Source organism: Amblyomma mixtum, chromosome 8 (assembly GCF_055824585.1).
Source record: "Amblyomma mixtum isolate Tamu chromosome 8, ASM5582458v1, whole genome shotgun sequence".
Taxonomy (NCBI): Eukaryota; Metazoa; Arthropoda; class Arachnida; order Ixodida; family Ixodidae; genus Amblyomma; species Amblyomma mixtum.
The window spans coordinates 30,582,681-30,601,965 of record NC_143019.1 but is presented as its reverse complement, the minus strand read 5'-3'; the positions used below and the strand labels follow the sequence as shown (position 1 = coordinate 30,601,965).

General features: G+C 43.9%; 1 long non-coding RNA gene across 2 annotated transcripts; it reads right to left on the bottom strand.

Annotated features, from left to right (window-relative positions):
- Positions 1 to 7,193: 7,193 nt before the first annotated feature.
- Positions 7,194 to 13,463, bottom strand: LOC149331896 (uncharacterized). 2 transcript variants are annotated; one of them, XR_016285122.1, is made up of 3 exons: positions 13,215 to 13,463; positions 12,228 to 12,431; positions 7,194 to 8,170 (listed from the first exon to the last, which is right to left on the bottom strand). It is a non-coding gene; the product is annotated as an uncharacterized LOC149331896 (long non-coding RNA). The 2 variants fall into 2 exon arrangements; XR_016285121.1 differs by having other exon boundaries at positions 7,195 to 8,170; positions 12,228 to 12,408.
- Between the last annotated feature and the right edge of the window lie 5,822 nt (positions 13,464 to 19,285).

Here is a 19,285-nt window from a genome sequence, read left to right as displayed (position 1 = left end):
AGATACGCCGCAAAAAAAAGAAGACAGCTAAAATTTTGATGATAATGAAGGCCTTTATTTCGACTCGAGAAGAGCTGCCAGGTCTCTCCACCTGCTGCGAACCTTGTAAGTACCGTAATCTATTGTTGAGCAGGAGCACCACCTGAACTATGTCCTTTATGCATTAACCAGAGAAATTTTTTATATGACATTCTAGACAGAAATGACTTGCATGACGTTAACCTGAACGAGAAGGAGTTTGTTAATAATTCATTCGTCACTAACATGGAATGTCATCTACTGTATTCATGTAGAGCACCATACACATTACTCAGAGGATTAGGAATGCAGCAAGAGACCTTTGCTGAAATGTATCGCTCTATTGCTAATGCACTTGATCAAATCACCACTTAAAATTCCGGCACTCAGGATGCTTGGTGACATTCCAAATGCTCCACAGATGAGCTAGTAGCCCTGGTAACAAAATAAAAAACAACGAGTTTATGCACAGATCAGTTGTTGAGATTTTGTGCGAATGTGTGATTCTAATGAGATCAAAGTTTTGACGGAAGTTCATCTGTTTGTGAGTAGTCATGTCTGAATACGTGAAATGCGGACCAATCGCTAAAATAAAAAGAAGTTTCAAACCCAACTGCTGAAGTCTTGCTGACCTAGGCTCCGGCAGTGGTGCCAAAATGTGCTTTTATTTTACGATTCCCTCGAAGCCGATATATTTCCGCTGCGTATATTTCTTCTAACAAAGTCAATCAGCTAAGCTGTAACATTCTTATGAATAAAGTTTCGCTGATTTGTCCATGATTTGGTTTCGAGAAAAAGGTCAGCTTTATCTGCTCATAAGACCCAGTTTTGAAAACTAAATTTAATAGAACGGAAATGATACGTGTCGAGGAGAGAGATTCACATTCGAAGCTCTTGGTGCTGAAGTAAAAATATTATATTGTTATGACGCAGTGGAAGTGGAGGACAAAGTAGACTCCCGCGTGAAAGGGACGAACGAAGAAGAAGAGGTTGATGGTGCTTCCAGGTTAGAAAGAAGTGGAAAAGTGGTGAAGTGCTGGCCGCCACAGTGGATGAGATGATCGAAGGATGAGTCCCGGTCCACGAAGCATCCGGGCTGGAGGGTGCCAGGATCTGAGGGCCGAAGTCCTTGGACGCACCGGACGGCAAGGGCAAAGGGGCGGTGTCTTCCCGTGTGGGTCTTGGGTCTTGGGTCAGTCGGGTCTTGGGTCGGTCGGGTCTTGGGTCATCGTGTCTTGTGGTCCGGGCGGGGGACGGGGCTGGGGTGAGTGGCGAGGTCGGTTCAGGTCGGGCGGGCTGGGGCATGGCCGGGCTCGCGGACCAGGCACTCACGGCCGACGTCCACGGCAGGCGCAAGACACCGAAGCTGCGGGACCAGGATGGCGATGAAGGGACCCCAGCACCTCACACCAAATGTTACTTGGCGGCCAGCCGAAGAATGAGGCGTGGTGAACCATGAACAAGAGGTGATTTAATGGCCGCTGGCCTAGCGCGAGCGCTCCGTCCCGCGCCACTGCCAGCTTCGTCTTCTTCTTAACATTACCCGGGGCCACCGAGCGATCGTCCCGATCGTAAATAGAAGACGTCAATGAAGGGATGGGCGAAGCGGTGATGGTATAGTCACATAACCTTTTCAAAAGTACACTGGAAAACCATCCCAAAGCATTTATGCAAAGCGTCCAAAATTTCATAGCAAGTGCCGAAACAGGGTCTGCTTATGTAAAGAGAATTAACTTTTGCTCTTCAAGTTTATTATATCCTAAAATTGCGCAAGGCAAATGCTTCAGCATTCTGCCACCGCCGAAAAGCTGTAATAAAATCAAGGTGTAGAGGCGTGTATACATGGTGAATTTTTTAATTCGATCTCATTTGAGATGTCGTCTGCCAGTTTCTGCTTTCCATACCGATTGTCCAGGCTTATTCTTTTTTTTCGGCAGGACAGAAACCGGCTACAGAATGGGCCAGAAGGAGATGGGCCTAATGGGTACTTGGATGCTGTTCGATGTGATTAGCAGTACTTCTTGGATTCCATTTCTCTATTGAGACGCTGCGTGAGCGAGCCCTTCCTGCCAGGAAGTGGATCCGTTGGTGCCAGAACTGCTGAGGGGGAACCACTGGAGAGGGAGAGGGAAATTCATGGCAGGAAAAGTGGAAATGTTAGTTATTGCGTTAACTTCAACAGTCAGGGCAGGTAGGGGTGTCCGCGACATTGCTAGAAACAAATGAGCTAAGAGGTGAGATGGAAGGCTGTGTATTGGTACGCGACTAAATTTTGCCGCTTGTTCGTGAGAAAAGGAGAAGGTGGACCCACACGTTACTCACAAATCGGCTGAAGTCTGTGGAGGATGTACATGCGTAGTTTATGGAGAGTTTGAGGTGGTTAAGGCGTAGTGCATCACCTAACGGATCACGGGTTCTGGATAGGACTTATCCCGGGAGAGTGAGTATGAGTTTTAGATGTCCGCTATCTCTGACCAACCGCGAAGATAAACTCCAGCGAAGATAAAAATGAATAGTGGGGATCAGCAGAGAGCTATGAGGGAAATCAAGAAGTTCTAGTAACGTTTTGCCTTGACGCGTGCGTAGTTTGAGCATGGGATTCGAAAAAAGCTGACGTGAGGAAACGAGAGGCAGGTGGAAGCAGAAAGGGGTGGGATATGACGGAATAAATGGTCAATGTTTCTAGATCATCACAGAGAGGGAATTCATAGTAGGCTGACGAGTGGGATGTGGACAAGTAAGACAGTAAAATGTATAGTTGCCAGTAAGGGTGTCTGTGTCCAGACTACCGCATGTGCAGTAGATAAATCGTTTTGCACGAAAAACTTCACGAAGTTGGTTTTAAGGGTGTATTCGACATTTGCGATGAGCGGGGTTGGTGTCAGACTGCATGGTATTGTGGATTGGATGAACAGTGATTTGATCGAGGGAAACCCACGGTGGACGCATGCTGGGTACTGGTATTAAGTGGAAATATTGTGAAGCAGGGAATGAAAAATATTTCTGCATTGTCGGGAGATTTCAAGGCATCACTGCGGCCTAACCACTGTTTTGTGCTATGGCAACCAACTGAAGAAAGTTGGGTGGAAGCGGAGCATTGATGAGTCTGCCAATACTGACTTAATTGGTCTCGGGCTGATTTTGGCCGTGTGAAAGTTGTATGCCGGTTAGAGGTTGATTAGAATTATGGTAAAGGTCACTGGGATATATGAGCACATGAGAGGCGCGTCTCAGTGCCAGTTCAATGAGGTTGTCTTGACACCTCTTAAAGCGACGGAGCAGTTTAGTCATGCTGGTGATACGGAGAAAAAGTCACCGAGGGAATGTCTAACGCAATGTTTTTAATAATCAGTCGGGGAATACGAAGCACAGAAATTTGGTTGATGGGGTCGCCGTTCGTGTGAAGTGAGATGAAGGAGCGGTCCCAGCTGCTCTTCGATTGCATCTGACAAGTTCTTATTTGTAAGTGAGCAGGAGAATTATTTTGCAAGACGTATACGCAGATGTGCTATAACTCCTCAACGGCCAGTCAGCCTAATCAAAATACTGTGATTATTTCTACTACCATGTTGGAAGAACTATATTTAAACGGGCATTACATCTGTAAAATTAAAATAAGTCGTATAAACGCCATTGAGAAGTAAGGTCGAAGTAAGTTAAGGAAGTAAGGTACCCTTCAGTGAGGTCGAAGAACTCTGCAGGTATAGAAACTATTTAACAGAACAGCAGAGGAGAGAGCAGATATGAACACCTACCTTTCCTCGTTAGTTTCAAATGCACGCCTGCTATATATATTTTTGCATAGAAGGTCTCTAATCCATTTTTTTTGCTTCACACTTGTGTGCATGTGCGAGTGCCTGCACGAAGCTGAAGGCAAAACTACAGGGGCTTTGGGAGTCGTACCCATAGTCTCGCAATGCCAAGTACGATTGCAAAAAGCCTGAACACAAGGTAAAATGAAAGAAAAGGCGCAGAGATAGACGCACGCCACAGCCGCCATTGGGTGCAGCGCCGGTGAAGGCTCCATAAGAGCCTGATAACCCTGCCCACACTCTGGTCCCAACCTGCGATGTTGTATCGACGCATATGATGACTGTGTTCATAGGAGATTACCCTTACATATTTCATTTTGTTGAAATGGCCATAGAAAACAGAAGAAATAAAAAAAAATAAAGCAAAGCCACAGGCTCTTTATTTGCACATACTGTTATTTACTACTGCCTAACACAAGAGCTTATAGTCCTAAGAGAGTCTTCCAGTTTACGGGCGACCCGGTTGACTACTCACCTGAAAATAAACAAAGCACGCATTTCAGAGAAAGCTACTTTTTCAGCCTTTGACAAGCTGGAAGACACCGCTTCAGAAAGAATGCTTCAGATACATCTGAGAACCCGGACCCACATCTCAGCCACTTATTCTTACCACTAAACCTTTGCAAGATCCTAACAACCGACCACCGTTTTAGTAGCGACGTTCCATGGCGGTTCACCTGTTCATGCGCCACTCCCGGATAACTCCAGGTCAGCTGAAGTGCAGGAAAATTTTTCAATAAGAAACCATCGTTCATAAACCGCATTTTCACACTGGCCAATATATATTCCAACCCAACACTTTCCGACACATCATACTTGACTCCATTATGGAGGAACCTCTATGGAGGACATCATGGGCAGGATGATTGCCCAGTGACGGTGTTAAGGACCCTTCGAAAGCAACAACCTTGATAACTACAAAAACGTTGTGGGATTAAGGAGCACGTCGCTTAGGATGGTTTTCTTCAGGCCTTGGGTGAGCTGTACGCCCTTACGGTATTAGACGACCTCACCAGTCAGATCAACGCTCCTAAGAGGAAAGCTGAAATGTAATTTTCTGACAGATTTTTTTCCGCGAAGCCAAATTTGCCCCTTTTCAGTTCATGTTAAGGCCAGCATCGTGGACAAAGGGAGAATTGTCGCTGTGACCGGCAGGTCATGGTAGTGGAGCTTGTTTGCGCAATGTAATATTAGAATCAATATCAATTCAGTTATTTTAACGTGGAATGGTTTATGTTCCAAATATCGTGAATCATACCTCGACATATCCTACAGGGTCAGTAGAATCGAGTGTCCACACAAGTTTGTGTGACATTGTTATGGCAAAAATCCTAAAGTTGAAAATAGTGTGTGCTGTACAGCAAAAATTTTGTTCTTAATTAAAATACGAATACGGTTAGTTTGCATAAAAAGCAGGAAAAATACAACACTGCAGCAGACATGCATATTAGAAGTTAGTCTGCCGGATTATAGGTTCATAACTGTACCGACAATAGATATTCACTGAGAAAAACACGTTACAGAGATAACGCGTAAAGAATGCTGGAATAAGAAATGTTCAGGGCTACTTTCCCTTACAAAAATTTTTAGTAACATTCTTTAGAAAGTCTTTCGACAATTGTTAATAGAACCTATCAACATTGAATAGAAAGTCTTTTAAACGCCTTTGTACATTGTAGTAACAACCTATCAACCGTCTTCCGACAATTGGCCACCGATATCCAAAAGACTCAAGTACATAGAAAGTCTTTATACTTCCTATCATCCCCTTATCGAGTTTGTATACACTTCCTACTGACCCCTTACCGACAATGTCTACCAACACCCTATTAACGGTCTTCCGACAATTGGCCACCGTTATCCAAAAGACTCAAGTACATAGAAAGTCTTTATACTTCCTATCATCCCCTTATCGAGTTTGTATACACTTCCTACTGACCCCTTACCGACAATGTCTACCAACACCCTATTGACGGTCTTCCGACAATTGGCCACCGTTATCCAAAAGACTCAAGTACATAGAAAGTCTTTACACTTCTTATCAACCACATACCGACAATGTCTACCAACGCCCTATCAACGGTCTTCCGACAATTGGCCACCGTTATTCAAAAGACTCAAGTACGAAGAAAGTATAATTCCTACATCAACTTTTGGAAAAGTGTATGTTAACTACACAGTACAACACTTTTACCAACATAGTTTTATCACTTCAAAATCATTTTGTGAACACTATCCTGGAGTGCTTAAAGAATAATAGAAGCAAAATGCAAATTATTACATTTATTGTGCACAAGTGTACATACGCGCTACAACACATGCATGATGCATCAAAATATTTTATGGAGAACAATAGAGGAACAGAATATTGCCTTCGGCACGCTTCCCCTCAGTTCCCTCTGAGTAACAATGACTGACACACAGCAATTGAAAAACATAACAGGTTTTAATTCACGATGTTTCGGCTGGAGGACCAGCATTTTTCGAGTATAGTATAGCATTCGAAACAAAAGCTGTGCGCTTCAAATGCTGTAGTACACTTGAAAACGACTGGCCCTCCAACCAAAACATCGTCAATTAAATCCCGTTAGGTTTTTCTTACATATATACGAGGTGTTTCAGGGAAGACTAAGTAATTTTCAAAAAACAGGTATTTTGAGATGAATGTATGGCTTTTTCAGCATAGTATTACCAGTGTTGGCAGGCACCAGAAAACTTGTGAAGAGTCTTACGTAATAAGCTGGTTAGCTAATTTTTATTAATGAACCTTTTCACTATCAGAAACTTTGTTAAAACATTAAGTTGGGCTAGTTGGTAACGGCTTGAAGGAATCATACTCTTAGTGGTAAGAACACACACAACACCAAGACACACACACAGGACACCCGCTAGACTTCAACTATCTTTACTGGACACTTGTACGACACAAATATGTATCACTGAGCACACGCAGGTTCCTCGTCATCGGCATCAGGTCTAACTACGCCCTCCCCTCTCCTCCAAGGCATACGGTTGCGCCGATAAACAATCCCTTTTTCTGCCAATGCCAGGGAGGGAGTGCTTACACACATGTCACCCGCCTCTTGAATACGAAAGGCCTGGGAGCCGAGAAAAAAGAAAGAAAAATTATCGAAGTCTTTCGTATTCAAGAGGCGGGTGACATGTGTAAGCACTCCCTCCCTGGTGTTGGCAGAAAAAGAGATTGTTTATCGGCGCAACCGTATGCCTTGCAGGAGAGGGCAGGGCGTAGTTAGACCTGTTGCGGATGACGAGACACCTGCGTGTGCTCAGTGACACATATTTATGTTGTACAAGTGTCCAGTAAAGATAGTTGAAGTTAGCGGGTGTCCTGTGTGTGTGTGTGTCTTGGTGTTGTGTGTGTTTCTTACTGCTAAGAATATGATTCCTTCACTATCAGAGTTAGGCGTCTAGTTGCCATTAGAGATTTGTAGCAGTTACATGCACTGGAGGGGTTTCTTTCCCTGTGTGCTTTCAAAAGCGCATGTATTTTCGCACGATGCAGCCAAATTTTGTCGAGCCACACCGGCGAAAGTAATCATGTTTTGTACATTCCAGAAACTGATATGGCTACTACGAACAACTGGCTAAAAGTCTCTAACTGCAACCAGTTGCAAACCTGTGTTAGTTAAAAAGTTAATTATCAGAAATTAGTTAACCAGCTTACTAAATACACCTCACCGGCTTTGTGGTGTCTGCTAACACTGGTAATATTATGCAGCAAAAGCCATATTTTTGAAAACTACTTATTCTTCCCTGAAACACCTCGTGCATATAAATACTGCTCACTTTCCTGTACAACACAGAAACGAAATAATTTCTTCTGTAACATGAAAGTTCCATGAGCCACATAACAAACCCGTGGAAAAAAACTGCATGCATACACACACATCTCTCCAAAACAGCTAAAAAATCCCACACAGTGAAACAATGCTTACACTGTCTTAAGACCAACATTAAAGGCTGCAAACACTAGCGAATTAAAAGTCAAACAAATGCCAAACATATGCTAAATGTCCCCATGGATGTAGATATTAAGCTATGAGCTGATTTTAATAAAAATGCATCAGCACAGAAATGCTTAAGAGACTTTGTTGGTGCACTATCCTGACACTTGTCCTCAATATCAGGCAGCCTGCTTGTTGTTCATCATCATCATCAGCCTGACTATGCCCACTGCAGGGCAAAGGCCTCTCCCATGTCTCTCCAATTAACCCTGTCGTTACTTGTCTGCATCACCAGTGGAAGAGGTAGCGTCCTAGTGATGAGACGTGTGCACGAACAGGTAGCCTTCTCCATGGCAGAATGCAGCAGCAAGAGAACTGCACAAGAAAACATTCAAAGTATACAGTTATAGTAACTTCTAATAGAATCAAACACGGAACAGCAACAATCAGTTAAATGTGCACTAAAATGCAGCACTCCGAGTGAGTTTGATAAGGCTGCTGAGTAATAGCATAAGCAGCAGTCACAAGACTAGAACTAAATGTAATGCGTCCTTGAACAAGAAAAAGCTATAACATGCTGCTGTGTTCAATTCTGCCCCCACATTCGAAGACTGAATGATATTCACAGGAACTGACATTGACGTGTTACACCTAATTAGGCAGGCTCGAGACAAGGCGGTAGGTGACTATAGGTTCTAGGAACAGTAGGGGAGAGTTATTAGTAGAGTTCGCAGATAGAAATAGTTTACGGATTATGAATACCTTCTTCCGCAAACGAGCAAACAGGAAGTGGACGTGGAAGAGCCCCAATGGTGAGACTAAACATGAAATAGACTTCATACTGTGTGCACACCCTGGCATCGTAGAGGATGCGGAGGTGCTCGGTAAGGCCCGTTGTAGCGACCACAGAATGGTAAGGTCTCGTGTTAGCTTAGATTTGAAGAGGGAACGGAGGAAACTGGTGAAGCGAAAGGCTATTAACGAGTTAGCATTAAGAGGGAAGGTAGAGGAATTCAGACTGTCGCTGCAAAACAGATTTTCCGCTTTAACTGAAGAAGACGACCGCAGTGTTGAAACAATGAATGATAATCTTACAGCTATCGTTACAGAGTGCGCCGCAGAAGTAGGTGGTAGGATGGTTCGACAGGATACCAGCAAGCTATCTCAGGAGACTAAAGATCTGATTAAGAAACGCCAAAGCATGAGGACTTCTAACTCCACAGACAGGATAGAACTAGCAGATCTATCGAAGTTAATAAATAAGCGCAAGGTAGCCGACATAAGAAAGTTTAACGTGGAGAAAATCGAGCATGCTCTAAGGAACGGAGGTAGCCTAAAATCAGTGAGGAGAAAACTGGGCATAGGTAAAAACCAGATGTATGCGCTAAAAGACAAACAGGGCAATGTCATCAGCAATATGGATAAGAAAGTTGAATTAGCCGAAGAATTCTACACAAATCTATACAGTAGCGAATGTAATCATCAAGTTACTGAGGGAGGCAGTCGAGCACAGCAATGGGACATCCTGCCAGTAACGAAGGAGGAAGTAAAGAAAGCCTTAGTAGCAATGCAAAGAGGGAAAGCAGCTGGTGAGGATCAGGTAACAGCAGATTTGTTGAAGTATGGAGGAGAGATTGTGCTACAAAAACTAGCCACCCTGTATACGCAGTGCCTTGTGACCTCGAGAGTACCAGAAGCTTGGAAGAACGCTAACATTATCTTAATTCATAAGAAAGGAGACGTCAAGGACTTGAAGAATTACAGACCAATCAGCTTATTGTCCGTTGCCTACAAGGTATTTACTAAGGTAATCGCTAATAGAGTCAGGAAAACCTTGGACTTTAGTCAACCAAATGATCAGGCAGGCTTTCGTAAAGGATACTCGACAATAGACCACATTCACACTACCAATCAGGTGATAGAAAAATGCGCGGAATATAACCAACCCCTATATATAGCCTTCATTGATTACGAGAAAGCATTTGACTCAGTGGAAACCTCAGCTGTCATGCAGGCATTGCGGAATCAGGGTGTGGAAGAGTGTTATGTGAAAATATTGGAAGATATTTATAACGATTGCACAGCTACTATAGTTCTCCATAAAGTCAGCAATAAGATTCCAATATGGAAAGGTGTCAGGCAGGGAGACATGATCTCGCCAATGCTCTTCCATGCCTGCTTACAGGAGGTATTCCGGGGACTGGAATGGGAACAGTTAGGGATAAGAGTTAATGGAGAATACCTGAGTAATTTGCGATTCGCTGATGACATTGCCTTGCTAAGCCACTCAGGACAAGAACTGCAAAGCATGATCAACCAGTTAGACAGGCAGAGCAGAACGGTGGGGCTAAGAATTAACATGCAGAAAACCAAAGTAATGTTCAACAGCCTAGCAAGGGAACAGCAGTTCGCAATTGGTAGCGAGGTGCTGGAAGTAGTAAGAGAATATGTCTACTTAGGGCAGGTAGTGACCGCAGATCCGGATCATGAGAGGGAAATAACTAGAAGAAGAAGAATGGGGTGGAGCGCATATAGCAGATTCTCTCAGATCATGATTGGTAGCTTACCAATATCCCTGAAGAGAAAAGTATACAACAGCTGTATCCTACCGGTACTCACCTATGGGGCAGAAACGTGGAGGCTAACAAAGAGGGTTCAGCTTAAGTTAAGAACAACGCAGCGAGCTATGGAAAGGAAAATGATAGGTGTAACGTTAAGAGATCGGAAGAGGGCGGAGTGGGTGAGGGAACAAACGCGGGTTAATGACATCTTAGTTGAAATCAAGAAGAAGAAATGGGCTTGGGCAGGGCATGTAATGCGAAGGCAAGATAACCGCTGGTCCTTAAGGGTAATGGAGTGGATTCCAAGAGAAAGCAAACGCAGCAGGGGACGGCAGAAAGTTAGGTGGTCGGATGAGATTAAGAAGTTTGCGGGGATACAGTGGCGGCAAGTGACAAAGGACAGGGTTAATTGGAGAGACATGGGAGAGGCCTTTGCCCTGCAGTGGGTGTAGTCAGGCTGATGATGATGATGACCAAATTAGGCTACCACGAAGAGATATTTAGCCATTCCAGTCATATGAGGATAACATGCAGGCCATAAAATATAAAAATTATTTTGTGTTTCTGATTTGTCTGCACAAAAATTCAGGCAGCTTTTGTTTTCAAAAGTGATGGCACAAAGACATTGCAATATAATGCACATGTTGCTGTAGATAATGTATCATTTGGAGCTATACCAAGTGTTAGGGGAAAATGTATGAACAAAGAGTACAAAGGTGAGCAAGTTCGTCAGGGCAAGAGTGGCACACTCTAAAGCAAATGAATCAAAATATTAAGGCACACACTGCGTCAGATACAATACTTGTAAGTAAAGCTGCATAGAACTACAAGCGATAAAAGCCTCAGAAACGTGCCCCTAAGGGAGCAGCTGGACTGGTAGTTTTTTATTTGTCCCGCAGCACATCCCTCTAGTGCTGAGGCCTGCTCATATCTGTTTAAGTTAAGAATACAAGGGAAACAAGCAAACAAGTGTTCCAAAGAAGATAAAAATGTGCACTTAGGTTGTTCTTTAGGAAATTACCTGTCACTAATTGCAGCAATAAATACCTCAAGAAAATAAGTTATTTACACAGCTTATTACAAACCTTGATGGCACGGGAGAAAGGCAACATCAAATTCATTGGTTCAAGTAAAGCCAGGGGTCTTGTTAAGGTCACAGCAATATTTGTTGACTTAGGCTCAGCTAGTGTAATGCAATCAGTAACTGAACGTCGGCATGAATAAAAAAAACAATGCACCAATACTCAATTCCAAATGCATTTCAACTGTACAGTGCAGTCAGTTGTGACAAAGGGAGTGTGAAAGAAAACCTCAGCAATGCTCATGACATCGAATAAGCACCTTTCTTCTGTACAGCTAAAATATAAGCTTTGCAGGGTTTCATGTAATGCAAGGATAACCTGGTAAGGTATCAATTATTGATGCTAGCAACAAATATGCTTCTAAAGCAGAGTGCTCCACTTGAACGCCAATATTCAATTATGCATTGCCTGTTAGGCCATGCCTATCACATCACTGGTTCACTTCAAACATGCCATACCTTGTAAGAGGTAGGTACTGCTGAAGTAAACCTATAAAATTTATTTGCTGCTTTTAGACTGCTGTATAAAGGTCATGAAGCAGATAATTGTTTTAATTTGGTCTATACAGTGGTCAAGATTTCCAAGCACGAGAGGCATGAGGGAAAAAACTATAGAAAGCATTTCACACTATAACACAATGCACTTGACTAGGGGAGTGCTTTCATGACGCCCGCAATATCTTTTCCCTTTCTCTTGGTCCTCTTTTAAAAGAAAAAAAAAACAAAGAGAGAGGGAGCCTGGACCAGAAGATTTTTGGCAGGCTAAAAAAGACAAGGAAAATATACCCACTTGTCTACCTATCCTTTTACAAGTGGCACATGCTTGATATCCAGTGTCAATGGCTGATAGGCTGAACCAGCAGGTCTTGATGTCATTTGCCTCTGGTTGAGGTAGCATTGGCTCGATGACAGATGAAAGCTGGTGCAAAAGTAGCGTGATGATACCGGTGGAGCAGCTGTACAGGGCTTGACTGCGGGTGCATTTGAAGAAAGGCTGCATTAGAGCCATGCTTTCATAAACATCACAGAAGCCACATCCCATTAAAACCTCTAGCTGTTCAGTCCAATGTGTTCATGAGTGGAGGCTAATTATTAATTACCTATGCCTCCAATAGTTAGCAAAAAAATGGTTTACAAAGCTTGTCATACTTTTCTTAAAGCTATTATTCGCGAATCACGTTATACTTTTATCGCTTCAGACTGAAAATGGGGGAATGACATAAATGTAGTGAACGTAAAAAAATAAAATGACAACAAACCTTCCATTGTGCGATTACCTCAGCTGCACTGCAATGGAATGGTTCTGCTATTTTTAATCGTCGTTTCGTTGACCAGAACTATCAAGAAACACAGCACTTGATGTGACTGCGACGTAGAACGGGCAATGCTCCTTATCCAGTAAACACTCAGGCAGCAGAATCAAAAGACGCACGCCGCTACAAGCACTTTTCGTTCTTATGGTCTCCTTTTCACGCGCTGCTCCTGTTCAGTCGGAATAACGAATCAAGCAGCACCCCATAGTTCTCGGCGTGCAACCAAATTCTATCACATAACTCCTGCGCCGAGGAGCTGACGCAAACCGCGTGAGGCGGCGGGTTAAAAGTTGCATAGTTGGCAAGCGAGCGTGTCAGAACACCTTCTCTCTGCAAACGATCGCGTGGTGCCCGCATTTTGCACCTCACTGCGAACAAGACGTGAAGACCAACCCAAATGCATTCGCAGCCCTCAATCATACCCCCGACACATCGCAGAAGTCATTTTCCAGTTCTGTACTTACATTTGTCAACGTTCACGGCAAGCCGTTTCTTCTATCGGGCATCGGGCGCCGGCCGCTCTCGGCGTGGTTGCGTGCAGTACGCCAGAGCAGTTTTTGAGCACTGCGTGCGCGTAAGAACGTCTTCCGCAGCACTGGAGCCATCTGTCACCTTCCGAGTTCAGTCACACTACCACAACACTAACGAGGCCGCACATTTAACACAAACAAACTGAAGAAACGCACCCACATCACAACCGTCGCACACCGCCAACAAAGAGTCGTTTCAGCGTCCTAAAAAAGATAGTGTAGCGCGCGGCCAACATGAGACTCGCAATCCGCCGCCAGCGAACGGAAAGGTGGCGCTAATGTCGCCTAACTTTACACGCGTTAAAAAAAGAATTGATAAAGCCCTTTTTGCCACAAACTTGTTGCATTAAACGACAAAATATTTTGTTTCAATTACAAAGTCAGCAAATTGGAATGATTGCGGTGAAAAAATGCGACTACTCACAAGCATCTGTTTCTGGCGGCGCTGCGAACGAAAGCTTGGAAAACCGGGCAGCATGCCGGGCAGCTACAGGCGACGCATCTGGGGCCAGGAAAGCCGCAGCCGCTGCACGGCTGCACTGTCTGCCTAGTTCTAAGGCTATAACTCAGCTCCCCGTAACTGCGTCGCAGAATAAGGAATGATGATGATGTTGCCAAACGCTACTGGTTTCGGTTTTTATTTTCGCATATTGTGTGGCTTAGCGTACTCTACACAGCTTGGCTCATGCGATTTAGTGTACGTGTGTGTACCTAGGGAACACGAGCGTTCGCACGCCGCTCTAGCGTGACGCGCGAAACTTTCAAGGCTGCGCTGCAGCATCGCCTCTGTTTTGTGTGTGTTTATATCACGTCATTGGACACCTTGCACGCTCTTTGCTCGAGCGAGCCCCGCCGACAGTCGCGCTACCGTAGTCTTTTTGTGTGCTTCCTTGATTGCTTTTTGCCTCTGCCTTATGCGGTCCTCGGCTCGGCCTCACGTCCGCTGATGGCAGTAAGAAAAGGCGAAGACTGAACACATGCTTTCGCGTGTCTACTCCGTATGACTACGTTAAAACCCAACACTTTATTCCAGGATTCCTTAGTCATTGCATTACGGGAAGATAGAAAATACAGCTCTCACCACGTTTTCCCTCGCCACAGCTTCGTACCGTGTTTGCGTTGAAGGAGATGCAAGTGAAGATGCGGAAGAGGCACTGCGCCTGTGTTTTAGCGGTGCTCAAAGTGGGGGCTGCTCTCACCCTAGCTTTTTCCATACTGGAAGCTCCTCTGTGGCTCAGTACTACCGAAAAATGTAACAAGTCAAGAATGAGGGCTTATAGTGCTCCAATTGCCGTGCACCTTCCTCATGCAAAGCCCTTGTTACCGCAGTTGAGTACAGCGGGCCGCTGTTACCTGTTTTGTGTCTCTATACTTCTCTTTATAGTATCGGCCGCCGAACATGAATAAAAATTAATATTGCCTTGCCTGAAATTTCGCATGTACAGTCGCTGAGGAACGAAGCAACTTGAGTTCTCGAAGCTGTAAGCCTGCACACGTTACACAGAATTTACTCAGAGCGCGAAGCGGCCCTTTTCGCGCGGGGTTTTTCAGTCCCGTGCGATCAGCCATTGCTGGTCGCTCGAGGAGGAGGGTAGTGCGAGGGTTTAAATTGGGCGCTCCCACGTGGAGTGGCATAGTGTACCGGGAACTTTTGCATGGCGGGCAGTGTGCAGGGAAAGTGTGCTTGCGGTGCAGGTTCAGGAAGCTGGTGATATAATTTGGGCGCCATTTGGGCTAGCGAGAACGTGTCATTCAATGAGTGTGGAAACACATCGGTGCAATGCTAAACTTGAATTTTTTTGTAGCTCGCAACAATAATCCCTCTGAAACCTCAGAGCGAAACGCTCTTAATGCTAGTGTGTTTTAGCACCGTCGTACGGTACATCACTGTTCAACTGCACGTTAAAATATGACCTATCAAGAATTACAACAATATCAACACCAACGTGTTTCGAATTGGCAGAGTTGTTGTACAGCTCTGCTGAAATTCTTTGTTAGTTCTGAAATGTTAAATCTGTTTAATGACTGCCTGAGTACAGAATTTAAGGACGAATACGCAGCAGAAAGCATTGTTTTCGTGTAGAATGAGCCATCAGCGAAACTGATTCGCTGTAACGAAGTCATCATTGCGCTTATGTAACACAATATGTCACTAGCTCCTATTTTTTTCTTAAAGTTCTTTTAATTTCCTTGAAGTGCAAGGCAATAATACTTGAGTATTCTATGAATTCATTCACTTTGTACCAAAATTATTTCGTTTGCTGGTAACTTTTTTCGTAGACTTTATACAATCAAAAATTGTCACTAAATGTCTTCAATTCAAGGCACGTTTCTGAATTTCGGGATAAATGTTCTGTTATGAACTTTGCCCTTTTCCCCGCACTCGAAAATGCGAAAGCAGTAAATCTAGTATTGAGAAAATTGAACTGAAATTTCTAAAAATCCACAGCGTGCTCGGCTATGGGAATGTGATTGCAAATTTTTGTTTCGTCTTCAAGGTTAGTTAAGTTGCCGGTTTGAAGTTGTCGGCTACAGTACTTGATTATTTTTGGCTTTTATTTGTTTATTCGCATCACCAAAATGCTTTCTCGGTTCGTAGTATATTTCTATTGACAGCAGTATATAAGCAGTAAGAAAATTGTATGAACTTTCTATCAACAAATGTTGATAAAATATGCCCTAAGAAAATGTGACTGCAAATGTTTGTTTCGTGTTCAAGGTTGCTTTAGTTGCATTGACATGTTAGGCTAGAGTACTTAATTAATTTAGGCATTTATTCTCATTATAAAACGTTCTGTCGGTGTCTATAGTATGTTTCTACTGACAGCAGTACATAGAAAGCAGTAAGGAAATTGTATGAACTTCCTATCAACGAATGTTAATAGAATATGCTTGGCTAAGGGAATGTGAGTGTTATGTTTGTTTCGTGTTCAAGGTTGTTTTCATAGCTTTGAAGTGTTCGCCTACAGTACATGATTTGAGGCATCTATTCGCATGACCAAAAATGTTTTGTCACTTTCTAGAGTATTTCTGCTCACAGCAGTCCGTAAAGAACATAAAGTATTAAAATGGAATATATCTTCTGTTTTAAAACGTTTTCCCATATCCTGATTACATTCCAAACGCATTTGCTGCGAATAATGTTGGTCGCTTTTCGATATAGTGAAATTGTTGACTAGCTGCAACAGATTCCACCATGCAATCAGGTAAGATGTCGTCACGATTATGCGAACAAGATAGCGTTAATCACCTCGAACACCATGCAGTTTGTTCATTTACTTCTCTCAACGTGTCAAACTGCACCCAGCTTTTCTAGTAACTTTCTATTGACAGGAGTAAATACAAAGAAGTAACAGTCTACCAACATTGTATTGACAAAGGTACATAGAATGTAAAAATTATTTTCTAGTAACTTTCTATTGACAGGAGTATATACAAAGAAGTAACTTCTATCAACGTTGTATGAACAATTGTTGATAGAATGTAAAAGTTACTACAAGGTTACTAGAGTCAATAGAATGTTAATACAAATTCTAAAGAAAGTTGATATCCATTTTTGTAAGGGTTACGTGTGCTCTAGTGTTCGTGCGTAAAACGTAACGGAGTGTCTAGCGTTCCGTCCAGACGGAACATTTGCTGCAGCTGCAGTTCCGTCCAGGCGGAATATTTACTACAGCTAGAGTTCCGTCCATACAATAGACAGTTTAAGTTTCACGTTTTCATGCTGCTTGCGTACGTGGCGTTGGCAAGATGGCGGCGCCCAGCCCGCCCGCTTCGCAACGATAACAGCTTCTCAGCTAATCCCTCGACGTGGTCTCGTGCTGTAAACTGCTGTATTTGTTTTCAGTTGGTCCATTCTTGCTCTCGCGTAAAGTTTTAGGTGAGAACTAGCTTTTGTTTTCCACATAGAAATCCGTTTCAGCAGCTCCTAAGCCTGACGGAGAAGCGTTTGTGGTCGTCATAGCAACAAGTGCGCCGACGGTCTCGCGAGATCACGCGAAGCTCAAAATGTCGCGGGATATCGCGAGACCCTCGGCACAGCCAGCGGGAAAAGCAAAACGGTGCCCGTTTTGACTCCATACGCACACGTTGTCATCATGAGTGGGACACCAGCGCGCCTTCGCTTCTCGAAAAGCAATGATTTAAATATGCCGCGGGACGTAAAGGAATGCAATCCCTTCGAAGATAACATGCAACATACAGTTCGGTGGAATGAAATCGCTCAACGTTTATCAGAAGAAAGGTGGAAGGTATTTACCGCCCGCAGTGTGGCTTTGCCTGGCTCCGCTCCAAGCAGCTCGACTAAACCACGACCACCTGGATCGAGCGCGCGGCGGGAGCCTCGCCGCGGGCGCGTGATCGAGGCGGCCGTGACTAAACAAAATTAGTTTTCTGTATCTGTACTACATGGCGCGGCACAACATGCTAGCGCATTTTTTAGGTTCTATGGCAGATCTACAGAGTTTGCGTCCCGTACGCGTAGCTAAAACTGTACGAAGCCACACGAGCGTACGCTACGTAGACTGCTCACGTTTACGTGCGTGAAGGTTCTACGTACGCAAAACTAAAACTGACTGTCCATACTATACAAAATGGGTGATTTCTACCCACATATAGCATTTCTTTGCCTCTGGAATAACCAGTTGACAAAGCTGTATCCAGATGTTCTCTCTACGCATGTATACGACACCAAAATATCTGTCCGCGTACTGCGTTTAGTTACATCCTCGAAGGTATAACTTCCGTGCACGCATGCAGGATCGGGAAAATGACACTGTTAGAAGCAGTGTGCACAAACTCTTCGCGAAGTGATGTGAAGCCCTGTCGCTGTTTGTGCTGCAAGATGACGTAGCGCGAAAAAGACTACGACGTACAGAAACGGTCAACAAGCATTAATGCTATCGTACCAACAAACCCAAGCCAAAACTCGTTATATTGCCATTTCGCACTGACTGTTTGGAAAACAAAATGATGCAGCAGAATATCCTGCCACACATTAGGCGGAACAGGATTGCAACTTTTTTAAATGGACATGCAAAAGTCTGCAAGTAAACTGGTTTCCCAATCCCTAACGCCGGCTTTAATTCCGTACGGGCATAACTCTTGTGGCAGATAATGCTGGACGGAACTGTATGGTGTCCGATACAGTTCCGTCTGGACGGAACCCCATCGCTACATGCAGTTCCGTCTAGACGGAACTCTAGCGCAAATTGTAGCTCCGTCTGGACGGAACTCTAGCCACAGCCAAAACGTAAAACTGAATTCCTTCATAATCGAACTTACGTAATAATTTTTCTATCTATAATTGATAGCTTTAGGGCGTTTGTCCAGTGAAACAGGTGATATGTTGAGAACCTGCTTCGTAAGACCCAAATTCATTATCAGGGAACAATCGCTTCAAATAAACACCTCTCCAGGTTGACTACTTCGGCATGCAGGAAAGATCCTTTTTTAGTAATCTCAAGGTGTGGCCACTTTAAACTGTGAACCCCACATCGTATGCATCTGATTTATATGACATCCTTCTAACATTAGAGGTGCTAGGCAAGCACTCCATGATTCAAAACATAGCAGCGCCTCGGGGTAAGATGGTGTACGCTATTCAAAACTTGTCAATATCTTCTAATGAAAGGAACTTGCAATGCGGAAAGACGTTAAACAGTTCTGAACCACCGGTTGTCTATTCCCTGCCTGGAAGGACGCAGCGTAGATACCATCTGAAAACATGCCAAGCCGAGTCGTACATTAAAAGAGGTAAGGTCGATGTCCCCAGCTTTCATTGTTTGTGAGACGATAGAACATATGGCTCTATGGAGGCTAGATGGCATTCAGACAAGTACTCGGTGCGCTCGCCTCCGCAGATATGTTTTTGCTGTGAGCTTTGCACGCATCACATCCTCACATGGGTTCACAGCTACATTTGCGCGCACTAACTTCAGGCACACCTTCGACTGGTAGGTGCGGTAGACGTTAATAAAGCATTTTCTTCTGTGCTTTGCACCACT